Genomic DNA, 26,578 nt, shown 5'->3' on the forward strand with positions numbered 1-26,578 from the left:
TTTTCCTCCCCACAAAAAAAGAGGAGGAATATGGTGGAGACAATAAGGCCAGGACACTGTGTGCTGAAAGTAGAAATATTATACTGACAAATGGAAAAACCTTAGGCAGAGTCCACTGCTTTCTAGGGGCTACTTTGTGCATTACATTTTTATTTTAGGGTTAAGGAAGCCATGGTCCTCCAAATGTTGTTGGATTCCGACTCCCATCAGTCATTGGCGATAGAGAAGATGGGCATTGTAGTACAACAACATCAGAATGGCTGCAGCTTGCTAACTCAGCCCCTAAGATGTTTTAAGTATACATTTGAAAAAGCTGTGACAAACTTGTTTTTTTGCATGTAGCTTTGTTTGTTTGTTTGTTTTACAAAGCCTTGCACTGTCCGCATATATTCAGCAGGGAGGCAGGATAGGCTGCAGCTGAATCAAGTGTATTCCAGGATCCTGCATTAGGGACAATAATTGGTGACATGCAATGTGATTTCTATCAGAAACACCAATCTCTAAAACCCTTGCACTAAGGAACAAAGATACTGCTGCTCTGATTATGTGCATAAATAATATCGTTATGTCCATGAGCAGCAGTGTGCCTTGGCTCCATGTGCTCCTCCCTCTCCTCTGGCGCAGCTGTGATGAGAAGATTGGATACTTTCAGTTCCTGTTTAAAGGAAGCTTCTTATTACATACATTGGTTAGTTTATGGTTTGTTTAAACAAGCCAGAATCATACTGTCCTGGGGAGGGGAGGGAGAGTCCAGGGGCCCAAGGCTCCTGACTGCTCATGTCCATCAGCTGACATCCACACTGGGCCCACATCCTGATTCAGGAGTGATCACAAACCATGGGTTCTCTGATTCAATGCAGAAGCCATGGCAAACCCTGGCCTTGCTTACCCCATTCAGTTTCCTCCTTCCTTCTCCCACATTTTCATCAGTGGATTGTATCAGACTGCCCCTTCCCTTTTCTCTTAGTGTATTAACAACCATATATTGTCAGTAAAGCACAATATTAAACCAGCCTCAAAATGTTTTGTGTGTGGCAGTATACAAATATATATGAATGAAGCAGCTCTAGTACCATAACTGCTCAATTATTCCATTTGTCCATCCAATTCTCACTGGTGCAGGCCAGGCAAAGTGCCAACCTCCTCCACCAATACTTTCTTTCACTTCCTGCTGGCAGCAGGGACTGCTTTTCTTCCAGGCCATGCCTAGATTCCAAGGTCTTGCCTCTTGTACTTTCTGCCAGGAAGATCATCCTGTTTAGGAGCTATCAGAGCCCAGCTACCCAAAGCTGTGTCCGGTCAGAGAGGAATCGGAGTTTTGCGGGTGGGTGTGCAGGAAGTTCCTACTTGACTGTTCCAAATGTCACAGGCCACTGAAGCACGCACCCACCTACAAATGTCACAAAGATGCATTGGCCGAATCCAAGTTTTTTAAATGCCATGTCTCATTGCAACATTCAGCCTACTTCCTGCTTAGCTTTAAAGCTAGTCCTTGAACCTGCAGATGGGTGGCATTGGCTTGCTTTATCCTCTGCAAGAGTGGGAGGGTGCGCTTGTAGGCGAATGGCAGCTAGTAAGACACAGCTAGTATATCCCTGCAACAGAAGTGCTTCTTTTATGGGGGAAGGTGTCTGGATTTCCCACAACATATGAATAACGAATTGGCTGTTCATTGTTCTAAAAATAAATGAAACAGAAAGGCTCTAAAAATTAAATTACAGAAAATGGATTTGTGTGGATTTTCCTTCTGCCACAGAGGCCATACCACTAATTATGTTTGTGGAATGCTAATCATAGTGAGGAACTTGAAGATAAGATTTAATAGGGATGAGATTATTATAAAGGACCATGTTGTATGCACACAGGAGATGTTGGGAAGGCACATCTGCAAGTAAATTTAAACCTCAAGTTGAAACAGGAATTACTTGCTTTTCTAGCTCTTAGTTCCAGGTTCTAAGGTGCGGGACTTTTCCTCATTCTTGCTCAGGAGGACCTGTCCAAGACTTTTAGCTGCACGAGGGGAAGCAGCAAATAGTTCTCCTTCCTAACCATGCCAACTGCCAGCCTGGGCTAAAGAGGGAGAAAGTTCCTTACTTCCCCTGCAATGCAGGAATCTCAACTAAAGCATCCATGACAGATGGCCATCCAACCTCTGCTCAAAAACCTCCAAGGAAATAGAATCCACCACCAAAATACCTACTGGGTCTTGCAAGTAAAAAGTGGGGGCAGGTGTGGGAGGGGGAAAGAGGGAGAGGGGGAGGCTGAGGGAAATGAAGAGAGGTAGTTTTGGGTTTTAATACGGAAAAGAAAGAGAACTGAGAATTTGGCAGCTGTTAGGTGAAAGGAGGGAGGAAAGGCTGAAGCCTGGAGAATGCCCAAGTCCATTTCCCAGGGATCTTCCCTCTTGCCTTGTAGGAATGCCTGTTTGTCTCCACTTCCATTCTCCCCGTACATTTGTAAATAAAGCAAATATTTCAAGGACACCATATGTGTCTCCAGAATGCTTTGATCCAAACACAACTAATTTTAGGCGTGCTGCACCTGGAGCTTCTTACCCTCTGGGGATGTGTGGAATAACACTGTTGCTGCATCCTGCAGTCTCTTGGAGAGATAAGTCTGCAGTTCTGCAAAAGACACCTGTAGCTCAGGGATGGCCACAGCCCACATGTCTGGCCGTCAGTCAAAGCACAAGCAACTTGCCTTTGCTGCACTGTATTCCCGTGGGAACCTGCCACTGTTGACGTGCCTGGGAGGTGATAGAAGGTGAGAGGCATATCCCACCCATGGGTGTGCACCTGTCAATCCTGCAGGCAGCCCACCCACCTGCCTTGCCATGTGGATCCCTGGCCTTGACCTGTACAGCAGAGCTGTCCTAAGCCAACATTACCCAAACCACCCCAGAAATTCTTCAGCGGATTACACCGCAGTAGCAATGGCTACAAATTCATTGCTGACAAATGCAGCCAACTCTTGGTCTCTGTTTACGCCTATGAATTCCATCAATAAGAAGGGAAGAGGGGGTCACGAAACACAAGGCAAGATGAAATGTTAGTTTGGATGGTTCACTTCTGCCTCAAAACTTTTGTCGTGCTTATCCCATCTGTATGCCTTGGGGATTTCTTTTGGGGCTGTTTTCTGACCTTTGCAAGCTGCTATTTTAGCGAAGAGGTTAGGAGGGTGCCTGACATCTAATAATAGGCTTCTTTTTATTATTAGGCTGGGAGAGGCATTTGGAGGAAGATATTTCTTCTTCTGAGCCTTCAAGCTGCTGTTCCCTTCTAGAGAGTACTAAGCTCAAACATGCATAAATGTGCAGGTCAGAGGGGCTCTTTATGTCCCTAATCTGCTGCCACATGAACATCACTGTCCTGGGTGATTTAGAGGTCGCTGTGCAATGCAACTAGCTCTCTTCATGCACCCCCTCACACACACAGCCCCGTTTGCCAAAAGGGTTGGGGAAGACCCCTGAACAGATCTGGGGTGTGTGTGTGTGCATGGGAATGTGTGGAAAGAGGAAGTCCTATTGTACAGGTGGAAGTCCTTGCAAGTAACAGGACAACTTGATTTGATAGAACGCCAGGTAAATTTGGTTGGCTTCTAGGCAGCTGTCCTTAATAGCCCCTCACGGATGATGTGTCTACTTGCTACACTGAAACAAAACTAGAAAGCCAGGTTACCTTGGCATTGCAGTGACGTTACAACAGATGTGAAGGCCCAGTGAAAATGTTTGGCGTCATGAAATGCATGTTTAGATCCATGTTGCCAAAGATTCGCATTGAAATACACCTGGCTTGTAGTTTACTAGTGTTGATCATGTGAAATGATGCTATATTTTTCAAGTCTTCTACATGAAGGTCTTAAATCCCTCATTTATTTATTTACAAAATAAACCAAAGATAAAGAGCGTAAAGAAATACTGTTACAGCAGGTTGAAAGCAGAGTAAGGTTGGACATTATCATTGAACTTGCTGTTCCAAAACATTACAAAAGTACCCATTTCATCTCCATAAACCTTAAAGTTTTAAATTTGAGGAGAAGAGTTGTAGCTCAGTGCTAGTCACCAGTTCAGTCTCCAGCATCTCCAGGTAAAGTTGGGAGAGAACCTTGTGTGAAATCCTGGAGAAGTGCTGCCAGTCAGTGCAGACAATATTGGCTGGATGGACCAAAGGTCCAATTACAGAAGTAAGTGTTCAGGGAAGTAAGTGTTCATTTACCATATGTGAGAATTAAGCCTCAGCACAGCTGCTTAAAAACTGAACAAATTTGGGGTCTTAAAAAAGCTCAACAACTTTTGGGGTGTCCTGGTTTTTTAGTTTTTGAAATATGGCAACCCTATTCTGTAGTTCTGTTTTGGTAGGTTCCTCACCTGCTTGGCTGGGGTGTGTGTGTGTGGAAATGTGGCATCTGCTGAGTTTATTCATTGTTTCAAAGCATCAGATTTTGAGAGTCAAAATATCCAGGGTCCTGAGCCTTGGAAGAGTTGTTGCATAATAAACAAAACAGGGAGGGGAAAGCCCTCGCGGCAGTTCAGGTTCCCCGTGTTTGGCTCCTGTTCTTTTGAGCAGCGTTGTGTATTCTTTCAGGTTGGCTGAGCAGCCGTGATGAGCGATTCCATTTTGTAAACGAAAGCAGCCGTCTCTTCTGCTCCCCCCGCCTTGCCTTTCCCCTCCCGCTTTCCCCTCTTGTCAACAGGAATCCTCTGCCAGCTTTTTATGAGACAAATTGTTTGCTTTGGTGTTTTTCTGAATCGGATAGATTGTCTTATTTGGAAACAACAAGCAACTGTTGGGATGGGAGGGTAATGAATTTTTTACAGCTCATCAGCACGAGGGACCAAGAATGCCGTCAGGAGAGCCAGCCATGGCACAGCTTTGCCAGTGGCTTGGCGTCTTGACTAGAAGCCTCTCTCAAACCTGTGACAGCTCCTGTTCCTTTTTTGTCTAGCTGTGGGCTCCCCCAGCCCACAGATCTGTCAGAGATCCCATCCTTTCTTTGTCCTAAATCACACCCCTCCTTCAAGAAGAATGCTTTTTTTTATAATTGGTCCCTTACCTTTCCCACCCCGACCTGGCCACAGTGATCCATGCAACGGTCACCTCCAGACTTGCCTACTGTAACTCGCTCTATATGGGGCTGCCCTTGAAACTGTCCCAGAAACTCCAGCGGGTGCAGAATGCTGCAGCAAGGCTCCTCACAGGGTCCTTGCCATGGGAGCATATTCACCCAGTGCTCTACCAGCTGCACTGGCTCCCGGTGGACTATAGGGTCAGGTTTAAGGTGCTGGTTTTAACCTTTAAAGCCCTATGCGGCCTAGGACCCTTGTACTTACGGGATTACCTCTCCTGGTATGTCCCGCAGAGGACCCTAAGGTCCATGAATAATAATAGCTTGAAGGTCCTGGGCCCTAAGGAAACCAGACTATCCTCCACCAGGGCTAGGGCTTTTTCAGTGACAGCTCCGACCTGGTGGAATGCTCTGTCCCACAAGAGTAGGGCTCTGCAGGACTTGATCTCCTTCCATAGGGCCTGTAAGACAGAGCTATTCCGTCTGGACTTCAACCCTTTCTGGGACCCCACATTTAAATTCTTCCCTGGGCTCCTTGCTGGCCCTAGTAGGACCAACTTGGCCAGTTAGCCCTGGCGATCATTTGATGTCTACTGACTGGGGTTTTTTCCCCTCTCTCAAAATGACCCCTGAATTTTAGAATTTTATTGATATTGATGCTGCATTTTATGTTGTATTTTATGCTGTTTTTAAGTCGCATTTTAATCAATGTTTTATATTTGCTGTTAGCCGCCCTGAGCCCGGTTTTTAAACTGGGAAGGGTGGGGTATAAATAAAAATTTATGATGATGATGATGATGTTTATATCCCACCTTTCCTTAAGGAGCTCAGCTCAGCATGAGTAACCAAGTGTCAGGTGTAGAGAAGCACAAGTTGATCATAGGTCATTACATTGTGGCTCATTTCTGTGTCTGTGCTGCCCATGACAATGGGCAGCTCAGCATTTAGTTCTGGTGTGTCTGGGCAAAGTGGTGCCCTTGAGGACTTCCCCTGGTGCCTTCAACACTTCCTTGTGTGGGGTGGTTGTATTCTTTCCCACTGTCTGAAAAGCAAAAAGAAGCAAAAGCTGGAAGAATGACTCTCTTTCCCACTTTCTTTTCCAGCTCTATGTGATTTTTAATAGTTACCGTAAATTGGCACCTGAGTTAATTGGCTAGCTAAACAGAAAGCCGAGTTCCTGAGCAGGCAGGAGGGAAAAGGGGGCAATTTGGGAGACTGTTGGGGGGGAAAGCAAATGGAGAGGAAGTGGGGTGCATGAATCAGAGGGCAGAAAGAGGGATTGAAGTCAGATAGAAAGTATATGCACACACAAACACTTGAGATCTAGTAAAACTGTACATCTTCACTATACATTTACCGTACTGTACAACTGTACATTTCCTCCCATGGACTGTCTCACCTGACTGTAAAACTCATGGATCTGGTGCTGTCTATCACTGCCATGGCACAAAAACATGATTGGTAGCATGGATCTTTCCCTCCCCCACAAGGTATTCTCTCAAAACCACCATCAAATCATAGGTCACCTCTGTGACTACAATTGCGTTCTGTGATTTGCTGCTGGTTTTGCTACCACCCTATGGAAAAATCATGAATATCCATGGGGATTTGTGCCATAAGTCAATCTGGCAGGCACCAGATTGACTATTTTTTTCCTGTGCAGTCTACCAATGTGAGCTTTAATTTGATGCTGATATTGGAGGATCCGAAACAAAATAATGCAAATTCCATTTTAATTCTACAGAATCTTTGCTTTTCCATGGTGGTCTGGGTAAAATATATGTATGGGATTATCCTGCTTTTTCCAGGGCAGAGGTCCGTGCTTTAATGCTCCATGTCTGAGCATCCCCACCTCTGAGATTTTTCCACAAGAACTCCCTCTTTAAAGCTGAATCAGAGCAAACATCAATTCAGCTTTTCTGCAGATTGACGTTTGCTCCAGTTGAACTTTAAAGAGCAGGTATTGTGGGGAAAGTTCTGGAGCAAACAAGGGAACTCAGACATGGAGCTTTAAATTGCCCAGAAAGAGCAGAAGAAAGGTGTGTATCCTTTCTTTCTTGGGAAGGAGAGGAATCTGAGGGAGTGGGGTGAGAAGGAACCAGATGGGGTGATGCCCATGGCCCTTTTCCAAAATGTGTAATGTGCCCTCAGTTCCAAATAGGTTGGCAGATCCTGAATGTCCGGTGGGAGAGACCACAATTTGCCAGTGAGCAGATTCCTTCTCCATAGGGAGGAATCAAGGTCTCCAAACCACAAGGCAATAAATTCTTCTTTCCCAGACAGAATAGCTGAGATGGAGTTGAACAGCCTGTTCCTCGTTGTGCCTGAAATCTCAGGTCAGGAGGGCAAGACCTTGCATGCCAGGACTGTGGCCTTGGGGATAGAGGGGAACCTTTGACAGGCACGTTCCTTCCCCAGCTTTTTTTCTCAGGAGGGAGAAACAGATAAGAGCTGTTGATCTAGGCTTCATCCCACACCCAACTAGCATATTAATAAGCATTGGTCAGTCTTGTTAGGAACTGGCAGAGACAGACAGCCTTCAGTTGACTTTCAGGTGAGCATATTGTGTTTGTCCTCTAGGAATGTCTCAGTGATGTGACAGGCTGCTGTCTGGTTGGCAGGACTGTGTTCTCACATCCCACTTTCAGTTCCTGAAAATAGTATTCTATTTAGATTGCACATGTAGATGTGTAATTCCCTGAGCATGCTAAAATTAGTATGTTTGTATTTTCCCCCCAGCACTCTGATGTCTTTTTCTAAAAATGTAAATCTTGTGAGTTGTTGTGTCTTGCAATCAGTCCATCCATCCACCAATCTCATTATTATGGTCAATTACCAGTATTCAAAAAGGAAGTTTGTACAAATATAGAAAATAATAGCAGATGAAAGAAAATAAAAAATGCAGCTATAAAAATTACAAGTATCTGTGTCATGCAATAGAATGCCAGGCATAGAAAATGAAATTATGAGTTTACTAAAATTAGTCCCTGGTGAATTTTACATGAAGCAGTGAAATATGTAGCTAGCCTGGAAGAGATGAATGCATTCTGATCAGGAAGGAATAAAAAAAGCATGAAATGCACATGATCCTCCTGGGAATTTCCTTAAAAAGGGTTCAGTAAAAATGTTATATGTATCATGATAAAAAGAGCATTGCGTAAGAACATGAGTTATCAGTTCTACCTTTTCAGATTCACAGGGCCATTTACATTGACAACAGCAGATATTTTGGCAGTACTTGGAAGCGACACTAGTAGGTATTTAAATATGTTGCAAGTGGTACTGGTAATAGTATTTCTGGTACAATAAAAACAACATCTATATCATAATGCTGAGAACTCTGGAAAAAAGGTGGATTTTTTTGGGGGGGGATCTCCCCTCTAGAACTGCTGATGGAAGAATGTTTAAATGCATCAGAGTAAAGGCTTTTGTCTTGCAATAGACTTATGAGTATTCCAATAAAAAATACTTCAATTGCATATAACAATTATTCTTCATAATATTTCCATTCAAGTGCTTTGGGCTATTAGAATTTTTATTTATACCCCGCCCATCTGGCTGGGTTTCCGCGGCCACTAGATACTTCATTCATAGGTGGTTTGATTGAAATCAAGGGTATTTAAATTAACAACTGAAATTACAGTAGAAATAAGGCCCATTTAAAGCACCAATTTAAAGCAAAGTTCCCACTTGTGCTTTATATATTTCATATAGGACAATGCACATTTCTTGGATAATCTGTCAAAATAAAATGTGTTAATTTACAATTTAAGAGAACATTAAAACTATGAGGATATGCTGTGTACAATGTGTGTGTGTGTGTTATCTATCTATCATCTATATCTATCTATCTATCATCTATCTATCTATCTATCTATCTATCTATCTATCTATCTATCTATCTATCTATCATCTATCTATCCATCTATCTATCATCATCTATCTTGATGTTTTGCTTTTACTAACTTTAGAAAATGCTGCATGATACACTGCTCTTTAATGGATAGCTTTGTGCATTATGTATGTCAGAAGCTAGTGCTGGTTGTTACTGGGCAAAATAGTTTATTTCTAAAAGATGAAAAAGAAACATACTTGCTTGTTTATAGAGAGTAAATGTTCATAATTGGAGAGCTGTGCAAATTGCAGAGCTCAGGTAGCTAACAAGCCCCCAAATAGGAATATTCAATATCAGCCTGGCAGACACAGTACAGTAGATGGTTTTCCTAGTGATAAACAGGATGGCCTCTCCTATAGCCAAGGGCTGGATCCCAGCACTTTTGATCACTTGCCAGTCCCTGCCCTCCAGTGGACCATGTGATCTATTGTGGCATATTTGTAATTTTGCATTATGGTTCTTCGTTCACTTAAAAAAGCAGCTTTTCCTGGCTGGGTTGAGAAGTAATATGAGATCACAGTGCATGCACTGTCCTGGGGGTTTTTCTGCCCCCCCAATGGCCAATTTTGGAGGTGGGGAGCTTCTTTGCAGAAGAAAAAGTACTTGCACAGGGTTTCTGCTGATGGGGCTTCTTAGATGAATGCCACTCCATAATTCTTTGGGGGTAATCACTTTATTTAAATGTGCACTGAATGTGCTTTAAATATATGATGTGGATCTACCCAAAGGCACTGTAGGGAAAAGACATGTGCCGGAGACATTTGGAAATGGAGATGTGTCTTTGGGTGTTTATATGCTAATACTAGAAAGGGCTTCTCCTTTGGGCAATACGTAGCCATGGCTTCAAGTTTTTTGTTTTCCATGAGTTCTGGAGAAGTTGTTTTTCTTTAAACAGCCCCTGGGTCTTCCAATCAATTGTGTGCAGTCCAGGCCCTTGTGCTTTGATTTGTCAACAAAAGGACTCAAATATTGAATGTCTCAAGGTAAAAGCAGTGGAATTGACACATTGCTGTGGAGTCCTTGGCGTCAGTGTCGCATGGTGGAACTGCAACATCCCTGAAAACAGTTGAAATTCCAAAGTCAGATTTGTTCTTCCAAGGTATGAATCCGAGGGATTAAGTCATCAGGGATTATTGGTTCAATGGCATTCCTGATGGTCTGAGGGCACTGCCAGAATTATGGAGATTCGCCTCTAGGCTTGAGTGACAGCAAGATCTGAATATGCCAAAGAGAGAACTCTCTTTGACATATCAGAAAGTAGCAGCAATTTAACATGCCAGCGAACAAAGCAGACTGGCAAAAACACCTGCTGCCCTCCAGTAGGTAGGAAAGTGCAAGGAGGAGCTTGCAAGGAGCGTGCAGCCGCGTAGATCCAAACAGGATATACTGCATCCTTCAATGAAGTAAAAAAGCCGGCTCTGCAGTTAATTAAGGATCTGCACGTCTCTCTGACTCTTCCTCAGATATTTTATTTTCAGCGAGATAAGATAAACACCCAGGTGGCTTAGGAGAGACCTGTGTTCCTTAGGCCTCTTTTTAAAAAAAGGAAATCAAGAGACATACATGAATGTGTGTGTGTGTGTGTGTGCATTTGTGCATGTGCGCAAATGTGTGTACTCACATGTGCCAGTCCTGAGGTTAGGTAAATCTAGATTGATCTTAACAGTCTTTCAGGAAGCTCCTCTTTAGATGGTGATGTTTATTGCTTTACTTGGGAATGTGGAAGCCAGGTTTGGTACATCTGAGGACCTTGCTGCTCATTCTGAGGAGTAGTGCCCTGGACTTCTGCCTTGAAATATGGTGCCACTCATGTGTGTGTGCATTTTCCCCTACCTCACAGACAAAAGACACAAAACATTTGAGCATCAACAAGTTGCCATGTAAATTACTGTTGACTCATCTCTTGAAATAAGAGCTTCGGTGAAGCATCTTCTTTCATCTGAGCCCCCCAGATTCATTGCAAAACCAACCAAAGGCCTTCTGGCTCTACTTCCATAACCCAGGAAGGTTCAAAAGCTTAAGAATGAGAGTTTATGTGCCACTCACTAATGGTGGGATTGCGCATTCATTCTCCCTGAGCTTTTCTGTTCACCCAACAATGGTGCAGCGCATGTGGCAAGTGTGACTTTTGCCTGGGTACCAGACAGTGATTCTATAAGTCATTCAACTTGGATTACTGCTATGGCTATTTTAATGGGTATACAGAGACCTCTAGAGACACATAGAAGTGCCAACTGATGAACTTCCTGCCAGCATAACACTCCAAGAGCTTCTTACCCCTTACCTTTTGAACCCCTTCAATTGCCTGCCCAGCCCCATGCAAATCCTTCTACCCTGCAGACCTGCTGTGCAGCTATTCCCAATTTGGGGAGCAGGTGAATGAAGCCCTTCCAAAAACAACAGGGGAAGATCCTGCCAAGCACATTAAGCCTGTGCCCTGTGCCAAAGGCTAGGCAGGGAGAGCCAAGCTCTGTTCTCTGTGAGGTGTTGAGACTATTTCTTTTGCTGAGTAAGTTTCTCTTGTAGGAAGTAAATAGGGATCCTTGCAATGCTGGCGTGAGGCAATGCTGCAGCCTGCATTGGCCAATAACCTTAGCCATCTCCTGAGTGTACATTCCAGAGTGGAAATACCTCCGGTGTACTTAACCCATATTTTGCCTCATTCTTTCAAAAGCCACCAAACAGGTGTGGTTGTTAAATTGCAACTATCGTTGTACAACTGGGACAGATTCAGCAGACTGTCTGCAGCTTAGTATCTGCTTACAGGCTCACTGTGGAGTGGCAGCAACGTCATAGAGAGTCTACAATCCGTACAATCTGGCCATGCAGTGAGGTAAGTGTTAGCACCTGCCTTCTGCCCATTTCTATTTGGTTTTTAGTCCCTGTATTCATCTTTATCACATGGCTGGTACATTTTGGAATAAGGCCTACAGTGCTTTGCCTATAGCAACTGGATGCCCAAATGCGGGTTGTAGTATCTTCTATATTAGTCAAGAGGGTCTTTTTAAATCTGCTTCTCTTTCCAATTTCTTTGGTTGGCTAATCTAAATTAACACATGCTGCTCTCATGGAAAAATAAAAATTAATATATAGTTGTGTAAAAGCCCATTATAAAACCATTTACACTTTCATGGGAGCCTTACAAACAAATTAATAAACTATGTTGAATCACTTATGGCACCCTTGATCTCCTCTGTTATTTCTTTTGCGGAGAGTATGAAGCCCTTTAAACTGAAATGTTTAAAGCTATTTGACTGCAGTCCTGCATCAGGGATAGTCAATATGGTGCCCTCCAGATGTTGATGAACTCCAGCTCTAGTTAGTTCCAGCCAGCAAGATGAGGGATGAGAGTGTGAATACAGGAACATCTGGAAAGTACCACATTGGCTACCTTTGGCCTGCATTTGTCTGCATTTTTGTTGCACTTTCAAAAATTACTTGCACTGTATCAATACTAAACCTTAAAAGAAAAGAAAAATTCAATGCACACCTGAAGAATTGTGAGATCTTGTTACAAGGCAGTATTGTCCCAACCAAAAAGTACAACACAGTTACATTCCTACGTTGTACATTAATTTCAAAATTTCTATACGGGGAATTGGTTGATCATGTAGCACTTATTCAAAGCCTCTCTGCTCACCGTCAAAAGTTTACAACTCCATCTAGGTTTTCTCAACTACTGTATTTGCATGGGACTTCTTGGGGGAAAATACAGCCATAATCCAAAGCTTTCCCAAACCGCAACAATTAGAAAGACCAGAACATATTACTTTGTGCTCCTTTCTTGCTCCTCTTTAAACAGTGAGGAGAAACAAAGACCCCAAATGCCACTGATCAAGCCCCCGAGAATGAGGCTATGTTTCACCTATTCAAAATACAGTCTTGGGAAGGGGAACATCTGGCCATTCTGTTTTTCATAACAGTATAGCAGGGAACGGGATCAGCAGTCCACTCCTAATTTCTCTGTTGGCCTTCCTGGAGGCCAACAATCTCTTACTGTCTTGGGAGGTTTGCTTACATAAATTTTAAACGTTTTAGTCAAGAATGGGACTACATGGGAGCATCTTGTGCTCCTGTCTTGGTGCTTCCATGCACAACTGGAAGCAAGTCGTAAGGGGATATAATGTGGCCTGTGATTTATTATGCCAACATTGCTTCTCCTTGTGTTGGACTATGACATCTCTGCAGTCTACAGTTCCCCATGCCTTTAATATAGATAGATTGGGTATCACCTAGCAGGACAGAATTCTAAACAAAGATGTGCTCTCCCAAGCCTACATTCCCAGCATGCTCATACTTCTGTCTCAGCGATGTCTACTCTGCTACAGAACAGAAGATGGCAGGATCCCCAAGGACGTGCTCTAGGGGGAGCTGGCTTCAGGCACTAGGCCCATTGGCAGACCAACTCTGTGCTACAAAGATGTCTGCAAATGAGACATGAAGGCTGGCAACATCAACCCTGCCATGTGGGGGAATCCCTTTCAGATGACCTCAGTGCCTGGAGACGGGCAGTCAAGTCGTGTATTCACAGCAGTGACCAGAGGAGAAATGACTTCTGGGAGGAGCACAGAGAGGAGAAATGCCATGGTGCATTTGCAGCAGCACAACTGGATGCCTTCATTTGCTGCAGCTGCAACAAAACTGATCTCTCCCACAGCAGGCGCTGCAACCTTCCAACAGCTTGACCTCACTCCTCCATTGTCTCCTGATACAGATGGATGGACAGAATCAGCATGATCCAGATCCTGAAAAGCTGTCTGCTTGGCTTTCCAAGGATGCTTCCGCAGGATCAGTGAAGAACAACTGGACTGTGGGCAAATCTCCTCCCGTTGTTTCTGACAGAAATAGGAGGAAGATGTTAGCAGGGTAAAAATAAACTCTGGAAATGTCTTTCCAGGTCATCTAGTTCCATTTCCCTGCCACCATGAAGGAATTGTTCCCTCCAGCAAGGAAGCTTTCTCAAAAGCACTCAGATGAATTGGTTTGCCTTTTAACAATGGCCAGATTGTGGGTAAACTCCATCCGATTTTAAATGCAAACCCATGGAGCAGGCATGCTTGCTGTTTGGCTGAAAATAAATGTCAAGTAATTTTAGCAATTCTTTGAAAGCAAGCTCCATTTAAAATGACACAGTGTGGTATATTTGAGCCAGCTGGCTCAGAATTTCTCAAGTTGAATATCCCATTGTATACAAGCATCCTGAATAACAGGGACATGGACTAGGAACTTTAATTAAACCATGAGATTTGGGGGCTCTGTTCTTCATCCTTTGCGTGCAGAGTGGTCTGTATTTAATGACTTGCATGCAGGTTAATGCAGAGAGCCAGTGTGGCAGTGTACAGTCTGGACAGTTCACTAGGCTTGGGCCACCAAAATCCGGGTTCAAATTCCTGCTCAGCTACGAAGCTTTGTTATCAGCCTAACCTACCTCCCAGGGCTATTGTGAAGATAAAATCAGGTGAGCAGGGAATGGTGTATGCAGTATTGAGCTCTTTGGAGGAATGGCAGGATACAGGCATAAACAAATAAATTCAATGCAGAATTTCGCTAGGAGGGGGTGGCTTGCAAGGACCTGAGACTGCAGCCTAATTCCTGCTAGCACTGATTCGAGATTAGCACAAATACTTTCCCAGTTTGTTGCGAGTGAGTTTCAGGAACTTCTGTCCACATCCACAAATTTATGATGATGTATCAGTTCCCATTGTTCATTGTATTTAGCCCACACAGCAGTTTTTTGAATTGTTCTTTGGAAGAAATAGATGGTTAACTAAATTTGGGGAAAGGAAGAGACGTCAAGCACAAGGAACTTTTATATCAACATCACATTCAGGAAATGCTGCTTTTAAATTATTGTGGGACTTGCTTCTTAATCCCCCAGCCACAAGTGTAATTTGGGATTTCAAGTTTTGACATTCTTCACTTTGATGTCTTTTCATTCGAAATCTTTCATAGTACATTTTTTGTATGTTATATTAATAAAACATTCGTGCCAAGAAGATTTTTGAGGGGGCAGAAGAAAGCTGTAGTGTGTGGTTTCTTGGACAATGACTGACCTCCTATATATGTTGTTGGTAAGGGAAAAGCAGATAATAAAGGAGAATTCCTGAATGCCAAAATCCAAGTTTGGGGCAAGTACTCTTTGGTGAGATCTAAAGCCTCAAAACAAGCAACAAAGTAAAGTGTGGGGACTTGGCTTACATTGGTGAAAGTTCCTAAATTATTGGACACAAGAGAAGCTCGCTAGAGCCATGTGTCCTGAGATTGGAATAAGCAGGGCTGGATCTAGACACGTCAAAGAAGTGATTCAGTTAAATGCATCGTAGACTCATACAGGGAAATCTGTTAGGGAAAGACAGGACTCCACAGCGCCATCTGGTGTTCTATCGCATGTACAACACATATAAAACACTTTTTCTTTACCAATCTAGCTGAGTCCCAGTTTAGACCTCACAGGTTAAGCTTTTCAGGTGTACTGAAGGAACAAAGCCTTGATTACCTAGTCCATTCCAAGGTGAGCTAATCCTGGCAGGACAATGTACTCTATGGCATTAACCCCTTCAAGCATTAATTAGACTTAAGCATGCTGGTTATGAATTAGACTTAAGCGTGAGGCTGGTTATCCCACACTGTAGACCTCTGGCTGATCATGTTTCTCTGTGGGTGTTTTTTTAACCTCTTTTCCCTTTCCCTCTTCTGTAAAATAAAAGGTGATGTGCATTAATTAACTGCTATTTATTTATTCGGTCAATCTCTTTATAATTATTAATTGGTTGAGTAACAAAGCCATATTGTTTGGAACGTTCAATTGTTTAAGCACTTGGTGAATTAAGCCAGCTATCATTTATCAAGTAATTTCGGCTGCAATCCTATGCACTCTTACCCGGGAGTAAGACCTATTGAATAAAATGGAACATACTTCTGAGTCTACATGGAAAGGATGACATTATATGGCTGCAACCCTAATTTAATCTCTCTGGGAGTAAGCACCATTGAACTTAATGCGACTTCAATCTGAGTAGACACGCATAGGATTGTGTTACAAATGAAATAATAAACCTTAATAACTTTCTAAAAAGAAAAACCAAGTTGAGAGTGCTTTGCATATTCCCAAGGCTTTGCAATTTCCAGATTTAACATTTAAATAGCTCACCCACTTTGATTCATAAATTTGAGAAACCTAATTTCTCTCTTCTCCCAGCACACCCGCCCACCCCCAGCAAATTACTTTAAGACTTATGAATGAGAAGCTTCAGTGCAATGCTGCTTCTTTTAATAATATTTAATAATAATAATAATAATAATAATAATAATAATAATAATAATAATAATAATAATTTATTTATCTATGCACCTTCTGGAATACTACTTCTCCCTTAGCAACGTAAAAGCACTTCCCCAAAGCGAAGATAAATGGAATGTCAGTTTGACGCCCCTCGCCTGAGCATTTAATCGGCTTTTGTTGCAGACTTTGCGTGGCTGGGAACGGCGTGTGGGTTTGCTTTTGACAGGTCCCTGCCTCGCTCTTTCCCTGGCACGATTGTCTTGGAGCGCCTCTCCAGTTTTCCGGCGCGCAGCTAGAGGGCTGCCTTAGCTATTACTAAGCGAGCACAGAGGGGTGGCGAGAGAGGGAGAGGAGACTGAATGGGTGTGTGTGTATGCGTGTGTTTATATATGACTGGCCCAACCTGCAGTTTCAGATTTCAGACCTACTTTATCGCTCTTCCAGTTCCTGCTAGCCTTTGGATATTGCACGCTGCCTTTTCGCTGACGGATCTCCCGGGACGGAGGAAGAAGCTGTGAGCGCTTCTCTTCTCCTTTACTTTCTCATTTCTTCAGCAAGAGTTTCCACCGCTCCCCCCGCCCCACCCAGCTGTCTTATACCCAACCTCCACTTTGGACCCTGCCCTGCAAGAGGCTTATTTTTATTTTTAACCTCCTCGCGTCTCAGCACTGAGGGATGCTGTCGCCTCTTCCTTGAAGGTAAATCCAGGTGTTCGGTTTGTTGACGGTTGTGCTTTCTGCCTTCACAAAAAGGTAGACTTTTGCTGCTTCTCCGGACTGTGTGATCCAGCCAGCCAGCAGGGTTTAGGTGTACTTGTCAGCTAGTTTTTAAGCCGGTGGTGGTGACAAAAGATGACAGGAAATGGCAAGTGTGTTTAAACAACTGAAGCCAGTCCTCATGGTTGCGGAGTCCGGATTGGGGTTTGATGTGCCCAGAACCTTCAGTGCTATCTAGAGATGAACTTAAGCTCTAGTAACACAACCAAGAGTGTTTGAAAACTGCTCAAGGCAGGGGTCAGAGCTTGGAGGTGGAAGCCGTGGCATTTTTGCAGTTCCTTCCCTGCTGCTTTGCTGTTAAAATAATATGTGCTTTGTATGCTATTGAATGCCAGCTTGATGTAAGTTCTAAGACTCCCGGCCTTGGTTTTTGCACCTGAATCCTTGCATTGTTTGTTCAGTAGCTTTGGAAGTTGCTTAACACATACACAAGGCATTTGTGTACTCAGCACTAAAGGGACTCTTTTGGGGGGGCTGAAGGAGGAGACCCGGCAGTGAAGATCTAGGCTAGCTGAAGGCAGCACAGGGTGATGTGGTTCTCTTTTTTACTATGTGTGGTTGCATACAGCTTTTGTTGGGGGTATTGCCGCTGTACAACTGGCATTTGTCTAGTTTGCTAGCAATAGATGGGATAGTTTCAGCTGAAGCTTGTTGAAAGGATGGAAATGCCTCCAGTATCTGTTCCCAAGAGTCAATGGGCTTTTGGCGTAATGGGGTTGGTCCAGTGATTTTTGACAGCTGACCTTGCTGTGCAGGGTTTTTACAGGTGCCTTTCAAGTGACACACTCCCCGTCGATATACCTGCTTTGTACCCGTGTGTTCAGATTACTGGTGCATTGGGTTTATACCCATATGGGAGGTTACCTGAAACTGTACCTATCTGGCTGGCACACTGCCATCATGATCAGGAAGTGGAATTCAAAATTTGTTGCTGCACAGAGTCTGTTGTCTTGAAATATGTCAGCGTTTCCCGGGCAAAACGTGTAACTGTAAACATATACACATTCTCAACTAAATGTGAAAAGGGGCTTTTTGGGTTTTAGGGAAATGCATATTAGTGAATGGATTACTTGATGCCATGTGTTACCAGGCCCTTGTTGATGTGCTCGCTGCCCCAAACTATTCAATGCTTTATTCACCACGTTCCACAATAAAATACCTATTTTTCATCTGAAATGTGAGGGGGCATTCCTGATAGCTGATAGCTGAGAACACACAGACTCTGGTTATAGATTCTGTCAGTGAGTTAATCTGTGGCAAGGCTGATGCTGGGGGACTCTGCCTTTGGAGCAAAAGGTAGGACTGGCAGTGCGATCCAATGCATGTTTGCTCTGGCATTAGTCCTACTTCAATCACAACTCTCCCAGGTAAGTCCCTATAGGATTGCAGCTTTAATTTTACTGACCCGTTTCAGGTCTACAGTTTTTATTTTTGAAAATTATACTATGGCCACCCAAAACCTAGCACCTACTGGCATTGACTCTAGTGAAAGTGATGTAAGCACTTGCTTAACCATCCAGAATCATAAAATTGTAGAGTTGGAAGGGACCGAAAGGGCTTAACTTTGCCTGTATTGCACCCTTTGTGTTTTGTTTTCTTGCTGCTTTTGTGTGATTATTAGCTTTGCTTGTAAGTTGCCCCAAGAACTTAATAGCAAAGCAACTAATATATATGATTAATAAATGAATACAGTAACTATGATTTGATACTGTTGTCATCTACAGAAGTGTACTCTGAGCAAAAGAAATATTTCTAGCCTAGTGAACAATGCCAGTGACTAAATCCTGAGATAAAAGGCAGAGGTCTCTCTTTGAACAGCTATTTCAGAAGATGTTTTACAGCAGGGAGAAATACTACATTCCTAACAAGTTTCTTAAAAAGTGAATATGAAATATGGGTTTGAAATGCATGTGTCATAAGGAAAGATGTCCACAGCTATACACAACATCTACAGTCATGCAGCCAAATCAAAGTCTATCAGTGAAAACTTATTGGCCTGTGTCAACATTATGACAGAAGACCTGCGCCCAAGTGTGCCCGCTTAATGGTACAATGCCAATTCTCTTACAGGTGCTTCAAGTTGCTGGTGTGTACTGATTTATTCATTTTTTTTAATCTACTGCTTTACCTGCCATGGTCCCACTGGCAGAGGAAGAGGAGTGGGGGGGGGAGCGCACTGCCCCCGGCAGCGCAATCCCAGTGGGGTGCCATCGTGGCTGTCCCCGCCTGTGCTGGGTGCCAGGCCCCTGCAGGTGGCGTGTCCTGCCCCCAGGACGCGCGCCCCACCCCTGTGGCCGGCGTCCCCGCCTGCTCTCCACCCCCCCCGGTGCTGGAGCATGAAGCTCCGCCACTGCATGGTCCTTACTTGAAATCTGTTGGACAACTTTGTTTTCAAGACTGGTATTTTGGAACTGAGATGGCCCTGGTGCAATTTAGAATGTCACATCTTATATGAAAACATGTTTTTTCAGCTGTAAAAAAATGAATTTGAAGTTGAGATTTCAAAACCTTGGTGGGGCATACCACGGGACTGCATGGATGCATGATTTGCTCGATAACATGTCATCTGGGTGTCTGATAGACTCTAGATATAAAATAAGAGGGTTTAATTGTCCTCTAATGAACATTGGAAAATGTTTGAGATACCAAATATCTTAGTGGATGTTGTTGAGGAAATGGCACTCTTAGATCTACAAAATCTCAGAGAAGTTGTTGTGAGCATCAAGGTTTGCAAGTTTGTCTGCGTTGGGCCTAGGAGCATTCATATGAATGTCCTGCAGAGTGCTTCCTTTCTATTCTGCAACCAACACTTTGAATAGTGATACAATGCAGAACCAAGCCATACTTAAAAGCTGAGAGGTTGTGTTATGAAGTTTTTGGGTCCTTTCTCTTTTGCCATGATCATCAAGAAATGATACCCAGGCATGCTAGGCGGACAAAGAGAGCAAGGCTATGTATATAGGGATGAGCTTGGTTCTCAGTGGCTCACTTGGAATTCTGTATCACAATTTTGTGTTTGCGGTTGGTGTGGGGACAGACCTACTGTTTGCAAACTACTAGTCTTGGGTTTCATCTCCTTTACACCTGGAGGGCATCATTCATTATGCAGAAGTGCCATTTGGGTGATGGTGGGTAGGAGAATCACATCCAAGTTCCTAAGCCAAGCTTGCATGCATTCAGTGCAGAAATAAAGAAGTAGGAAAGGGGGAGCAGTTTATCGTAATAGCAAGTGGTGGGTGCTGTGTCTTGATAGTTTATTATAACTATAGCAATGATATCAAAACAGGTTAAGCAATAATTTTTCTTCCCTCCCCACAAGCAAAGAGATCTGTGCCTTACCTAGTACTGTGTTTAGAACTAGAGCATTAGCCACTTAAAAGTGTTCATGAAGAAGATTAAAAAGGATTAGGCAAATTAATGGAGAACAAGACTTATCAACAGCTCCTAGCCATGATGGCTATGTTCCATGTCCACGATCAGAGGCAATATGTTGCTGAATACCAGTTGCCCAGCGTTGCAGGTGGGCAGTGTGCTGTTTGCTGACCTTCCCTAGGCATCTGGCTGGCCCCTGTGAGAACAGGATGCAGGACCAGATGGGCCATTGGCCTGATCCAGCAGACCCTTCTTATGGTCTCAACTCTTGTGTGTTTGTTTGTTTGTTTGTTTGAATGAATGAATGCATGCATGTACGTAAGTGTGCAGGGTGACTATGCACCCCAATCTCTCCAGCCCTAACCTTGCATTAGTTTTCATACTGCTCCAACACCATTTCATAATGAAAACTTCCATCTGAACTGGGAGCTGCTGAAAAAGCCCATTACAGGTCTTGGCTGCTGTGACACTGGAAGAGGAGCTAGACTGGAAGGTTTTTGACATCCTGGTTCTGCACGCTTGACACACAGAAGCCATACAAATCAGGAACTAGTAAGCCAATCCCCTTTTGTCAATTGCTGGCTGTCAGGGCCAGAAAGAGAATTTGAAAGGTAAGCTGCTTTCTATCTGTATACTCAAAGCTCCTGGTTTGGATTTTCTGTTTAGAACTGAGTGTAGGAATTCTCTAATATTATTCAGGTTTTCCAATTCTTAAGAAAGGCTAAGATATCTGCAACTTTTTTTGGGGGGGGGAGGGGAGAAAATCCAATAATATTTAGTCCCTCAGTGAATGTAGCCTCTCTGGCTTGGATTTTTCATTTTGTTCCAGACACAATACATATCCTAGAAAGCTAACAGACCAATCTTAAAATGTCTACTTGGAAGTAAGCCCCATTGATTTCAGTGAGATTTAACTCCACAGAAATCCTTCTAGGATTGCAGTTTAAGCAAATAAGTGAAAATGTATGGTATTTAATGTCACAGTGTAAAGCACACATAATTCCTTTTAGAGGGCTGATTCATTTATTTTAAATATTGGAATCCCCAGTTGTCTTGGCATCTGAAAAAGAAAAGTTACGTGATGCCAATTTTACAGGTTAATCAGCGTCGACTTCGATCAACATTAATTCACCCAACCTCTCCTACTTTTTTTAATCAATCTGCTCAGTTGCAATCACCCCCTTTGCCTTAATTGAGCTTGCAATTAAACCTAATTTCCTCTCTGGAAAATGGCCCCCTCTTATAAAAGTTACTGATTTTGCAGGCTGGGTTGAAACTAAATCAGTCCTCACCCCCATCCATACTCATGGGAAGCTAGAGGGGTGTGTGGAGTGTGTTTCAGCAGAGCTGGTTAATGCCTTGATGGCTACCTGCCTGAATTTATCAATATGCTTATTGACACAGTGTCAGTCCCTCGGTTCCAAAGGCTGGATAGGATTTCCACATAATCTGACCCAGGAATGGCATTCTTGGCAAAAAGAGAGAAAATAATCTAGAAGATAGATTTTTGGGACTCCCCTCCCTCTGGATCTTCCTTGATTGGCTACCACCAGGTAAATGAACTGGATGTGATGTTCTTGTCCTGTGGTTGTATCTGCAAAAAATCCAGTGCTATTCTAGGCTGTACCCACAGAAGTATAGTTGGACACAAGGGAAGTAATAGTACTGCTCAATTCTGCCTTGGTCCACTGGCAGAGGAACAGGAGTGCGAAGGGAGCAGACCGCCCCCAGCACCACCATTCTGGAAGGGTGCCACCGTGGCAGCCCCCCGACATGCGCCACCCCCCGCACATTGAGTGCCATGCCCCCACAGGCGGCACAGCATGCCCCCAGAACATGCGCCATGCCCTTGCGGGTGGCGTACCACGCCCCCACCTACTCTCTGCCCCTGGGAGCGGAGCATGCAGCTTCGCCACTGCCTTGGTCAGACCACATCTGGAGTACCGCACCCAGTTCTGGGTGACACAGTTTATGAAGGATAGTGACAAGCTGGAACGTGTGCAGAGGAGGGCAACCAAGATGATCAAGGGTCTGGAAACCAAGCCTTATGAAGAATGGTTGAGGGAATTGGGTATGCTTACCCTGGAAAAGAGGGGACTGAGAGGAGATATGATAGTCATCTTTAAATATCTTAAGAGCTGTCACATAGAAGATGGAGCAAACTTGTTTTCTCCTGCTCCAGAGGCTATGACCTATGCCAATGGATTACAAGAAAGGAGATTCCAACTAAATACCTGGAAGAACTTTCTGAGGATAAGAGCTGCTCAGAAGTGGAATACACACCCTCAGAAGGTGGTGGACTCTCCTTCATGGGTGCTTTTTCAGCAGAGGTTGCATGTCCATCTGTTATAGATACTTTAGTTGAGATTCCTGCATTGCAGGGGTTGGACCAGATGACCCTTGGTCCCTTCCAACTCTATGATTCTCTAATGCTTTATGGCTACCTGTAACCTGCTTCCTCATCCACACCTGTAGTCATCCAGTATCGGCTCATGGGTCATTGCAACACAATTGGTTAATATACTTGGGCTAACTTCCGGTGGTGAAACATTATGCAAACGTGATTCATTAATTTTATTTACCTATGATATGTTTTTGTACCCTGCTCTTCCTCTGATCCAGAGTACAGTGTGTCATGCACGGCTCATCCTGGAGGAAGTACTCAGACTCAATTTTTTGCTAAAAATGTTAATGTCCAAATCAGTACGGTACATGGGACACTGGAGCAGCAGGTGCATGGCATGACCAAGCAAGCGAAGACATTGGTCCATCAGCTAACATAACATAAGGAAGTGGTGCAGGCACAGTTTCAGTGCGGCAAGCAAGATGCGTCTTGGGATTGGCGAAGGAAGCAGGAATTCCTCCTACTGAGCTGGACACGAGCTGTCTGTTTGCACTTGTCTGTGTCCTAGGCAACACAGAAGGTGGCAACAGCAGCTCGGAGCCAGTCTGGGTGCCTCCTGGGTAGGCAGATGTTCATCACTGGGGTTGCTGAAGGTGGTGGTGCCAAGCTGCTTGTGTTAAACCTGATTCCCTACAGAAACTAACAATATGGGCCCAAATTCTCTCTGTGCTATTTCAATTCAACTGGACTCTGGTTGTGCTTCCATCCCAGGGACAATACAATATAAACCCCTTGCTGAGCCATGGATCTATGGGTAGAATATCCTCCAACATCTGTTGAAAATAGGGATGTCCTAAGGAAAAGTGGGACATTCCGAGATCAAATCAGAAACCAGGGCAGCTTCTGTAAATCTGGGACTGTCCCTGGAAAATAGAGGAACTTGGAGAGTCTGGCAGCTGTTCCATTCAGAGGCAGCTGAAAATCTGCTGCCGCCTGAGGCAGAACATCCAAACGGTGTTCCCCACAGTGGTAAAATGACTGAATTAACAGGGAATGTGCTGTCTTGAATGGTACACCTCATCTGAGTCACTGTGCCTTAACGTTTAGGACCCGCCTTGGTTCCGATGGCAGCAAAGTTCAGGTGCTAGTCAGAGTTTGCATCCCTGCAAAACAACAACAGCAGGGAGAAGTCTTGGGAGAGTTTCCCAATGGGGACAAAAGTTAAAATCCCCCCTGCAGGGAGCATGAGGAAGAAGGGCCATCCATGCAGTCTGGCGCCGCAGAGCAGTAAAACCGCCTTTGGGGAGGCAGCTTGCAAGGTGAGCCAGAGTAAACAGTACATCGTTCCTTAATCTCGAGCTGCCATCAAGATAAGGCAGCAGAGTAACTGCCACTTGCCTCGCCCAGTTGTGTGGGCTTTTTTCGTCAACCCACACCTTGGCACCAAGGTGTGTGACTGTCTCCTTTTGAATCATCACAACATCCGTTAAAAAGAAGGAGACACAAACAAACAAGTGATTTTTAAAAAATATGTGGGTGGCAGCAAACGTTATTGCTGCCGCCACCTCCCTCCCTGACTTCCTTGTCCTGCTCTGCTGCTGGTGCCATCTGAGGCCTGCTGCTTGCCGGTTTGTTTACTAACACTGATGTGCTGTCCTTGTACAGCACAGGTGGCTGCTAGCGCTCGCTAAAGCTCTCTTGTCTATTTCCGGCACCGGCCACTTCGCTTGGCCTCTTTCTCTCTTTCATGTTGCTTCTGGTAATGATAATCAGGCAAGGAATGTAGTTCCAGGTTGGGAGCTGAGGGTGGCCTCACCCCCCCTTTTCTTGGCACATCTGACCATGAGGTTTTGTTTAAAGGGGCAGTGCCCCAAGGATATCAGAAGGGCCACTAATTAAAGCTGATGATTACTGTTATTACTCAGTCTTGCACTGTCTGGCAATCTTCAAAGCAGGTTTGGAAATAACTGCAACATGGCTGTAGAAATGCCTGCTTGGTTGAGATACAAATAGACGTCTCTTGCCACACGTTTCCTCTTGTTTATCACAGCGACATTTTGAAACACAGTTGGTCAAGAGTGGAGGAGCCAGATGATCCATGAAACTACCTGCTGATCACATTTTCTGCTCTTAGGCTTGCTTGTTACTCCTTCCAGTGTTAAAATAAGGAAAATGCACCCATAGTAAGGGATTACTGTATCACTCACTGAGCAAGTGGTACCGATTTAGGAGTTCTGGTATGATTAAATTATCCTTGCTTGCTTTTGAATCAGAGTCTAGCTAGTTGTAGTTGTAGTACAACACTCAAATCCCTAGACCACACTGGCTGCCCCGTCGCGAATCAAGTAATGCAATTGCAAAGAATCCCATAGTAGTATTGAAAGACTTCTGCACGTATTTTCCAGAGAAGGGTTCTAGATATAGCATGTGCACCATGCAAGCAAAAGCTGCCTAGGATTGCATTGTCCTTTATCCTGATGAAATTGTGGACTCTGTGAGGATCGCATTACCATTTCCTCAGGTAAACTCTTAATGGCCTCAGTTCTCCTTCAATCCCAAAGAATATCTAGGTGGTGAAAGCAGTAAAACTGAGCTTGGCAAACAGTTCTTGTAATCTTGGGCTGACTTCTCCTGGCCAAGGTGTGGACAAAATTGCTGAGTTGCATCTTAATGACAGGCTTCAGCCCCAGAACTTCAAAAGCCCTTGGGGGCATAAAAGGGTGTTTAATGACCAGTTGGGAGTGCGCGTGTCTCATTATCTCAAGATCATTTCAGGCTTGCGAAATGATGATGATGCTTCTTAACATGGTTACTGCACCTGTTTGTCTGCTGCTTGCAGAAATTAAAGGGAACTGGCTCAATTAAGCCACAATCTGGGATGGAGACATTCTGGCTGCAGCCTGTCAGGGGGTTCCATCCTCATCTTTGCTGCAGATGTCAGCATCTCCGGTGTCGCTGCAGAGATGTAGCTCTGTTTATGCAAAGTACAGGCCTAGATAAATATAGTTAGCTCTGTGTTTGGTTTCTAAGGGGTATTTGTATGCTCATTAATGTTAATGCGCACATTTGCAACTAGATCTGAAGTTGCAGCTATGTAAACGCTGGACTCGGTAAGATAATGCACATTTATTCCCATTCATTTTTTTAATTGCTTTTTTGCATTAATGATTCAGACCACCTTGGTGCTAACCAAAATGACCAATGCAGCATCTTAAATGTCTGTTGTTGGAAAATTAGAGATTAAATGTGTTTGGAATTTTTGTTCTGTTTTTAAAATCCTGTTTTGTGAACATGGTGTATGTTTCTGGCATGGTGGGTGCATGATTTAGTTTAAGGATGCTTAGGATAACACTTGAGTGAGATGGACTGTCGATAGCACTATTGAAGAAGGAAGTGAGTGGAAGGGAAGGCCAAGGAAATGACAGGGAACCTGACAGTGGAAATATATTTTTTCTGATTACATACCTTGCAAGTGTCCTAGAAAAAAAGGACATCCCGTTTTCCCCTCGTGAGAGCATGGCGGCAGATTTGGTTGTGAAATCATGCGAGATATCACATTCCTGTTTTGGGACACAACATGTTGGAGGGTATGCAGTTATTGCTTCTTAGGAGCAGAATCTGTTTACTCAGTGGTGGTCTTCCTCACCTCCTGTGCAATCTTTGCAAAAAGAGCCACTTCTGTTTTCATGGAAACACTGGGTATAAAGTAGGAGTGGGCAGTACTTGTTTTTTGTTTTTTTAAAACTAAGTAAGCACCCAACTGGTTTCATGAACCAGGGTTGAAGCCAGCCTTCTTTGTTGGGCGGCTTCTTCTTCTTTTTTTAAAATAGAATAATGAGAAATTC

At 43.9% G+C, this 26,578-nt stretch overlaps 1 protein-coding gene across 12 annotated transcripts in view; it reads left to right on the plus strand.

Annotated features, from left to right (window-relative positions):
* The window catches only part of PLEKHA6 (pleckstrin homology domain containing A6), a 185,965-nt gene that overhangs the window by 42,817 nt on the left and 116,570 nt on the right, over positions 1–26,578 (plus strand). Inside the window, exon 1 of one of the 12 annotated variants that reach the window (XM_081914533.1) lies at positions 16,594–16,939. The exons of the other annotated variants lie outside the window; for them this stretch is intronic. The gene's annotated coding sequence lies outside the window, so the exon portion shown is untranslated. Of the gene's footprint in view, positions 1–16,593; positions 16,940–26,578 lie in introns of those variants that run through there. 12 annotated transcript variants of the gene reach the window in all.

Source organism: Podarcis melisellensis (assembly GCF_964234715.1).
Source record: "Podarcis melisellensis genome assembly, chromosome: 6".
NCBI lineage: Eukaryota > Metazoa > Chordata > Lepidosauria > Squamata > Lacertidae > Podarcis > Podarcis melisellensis.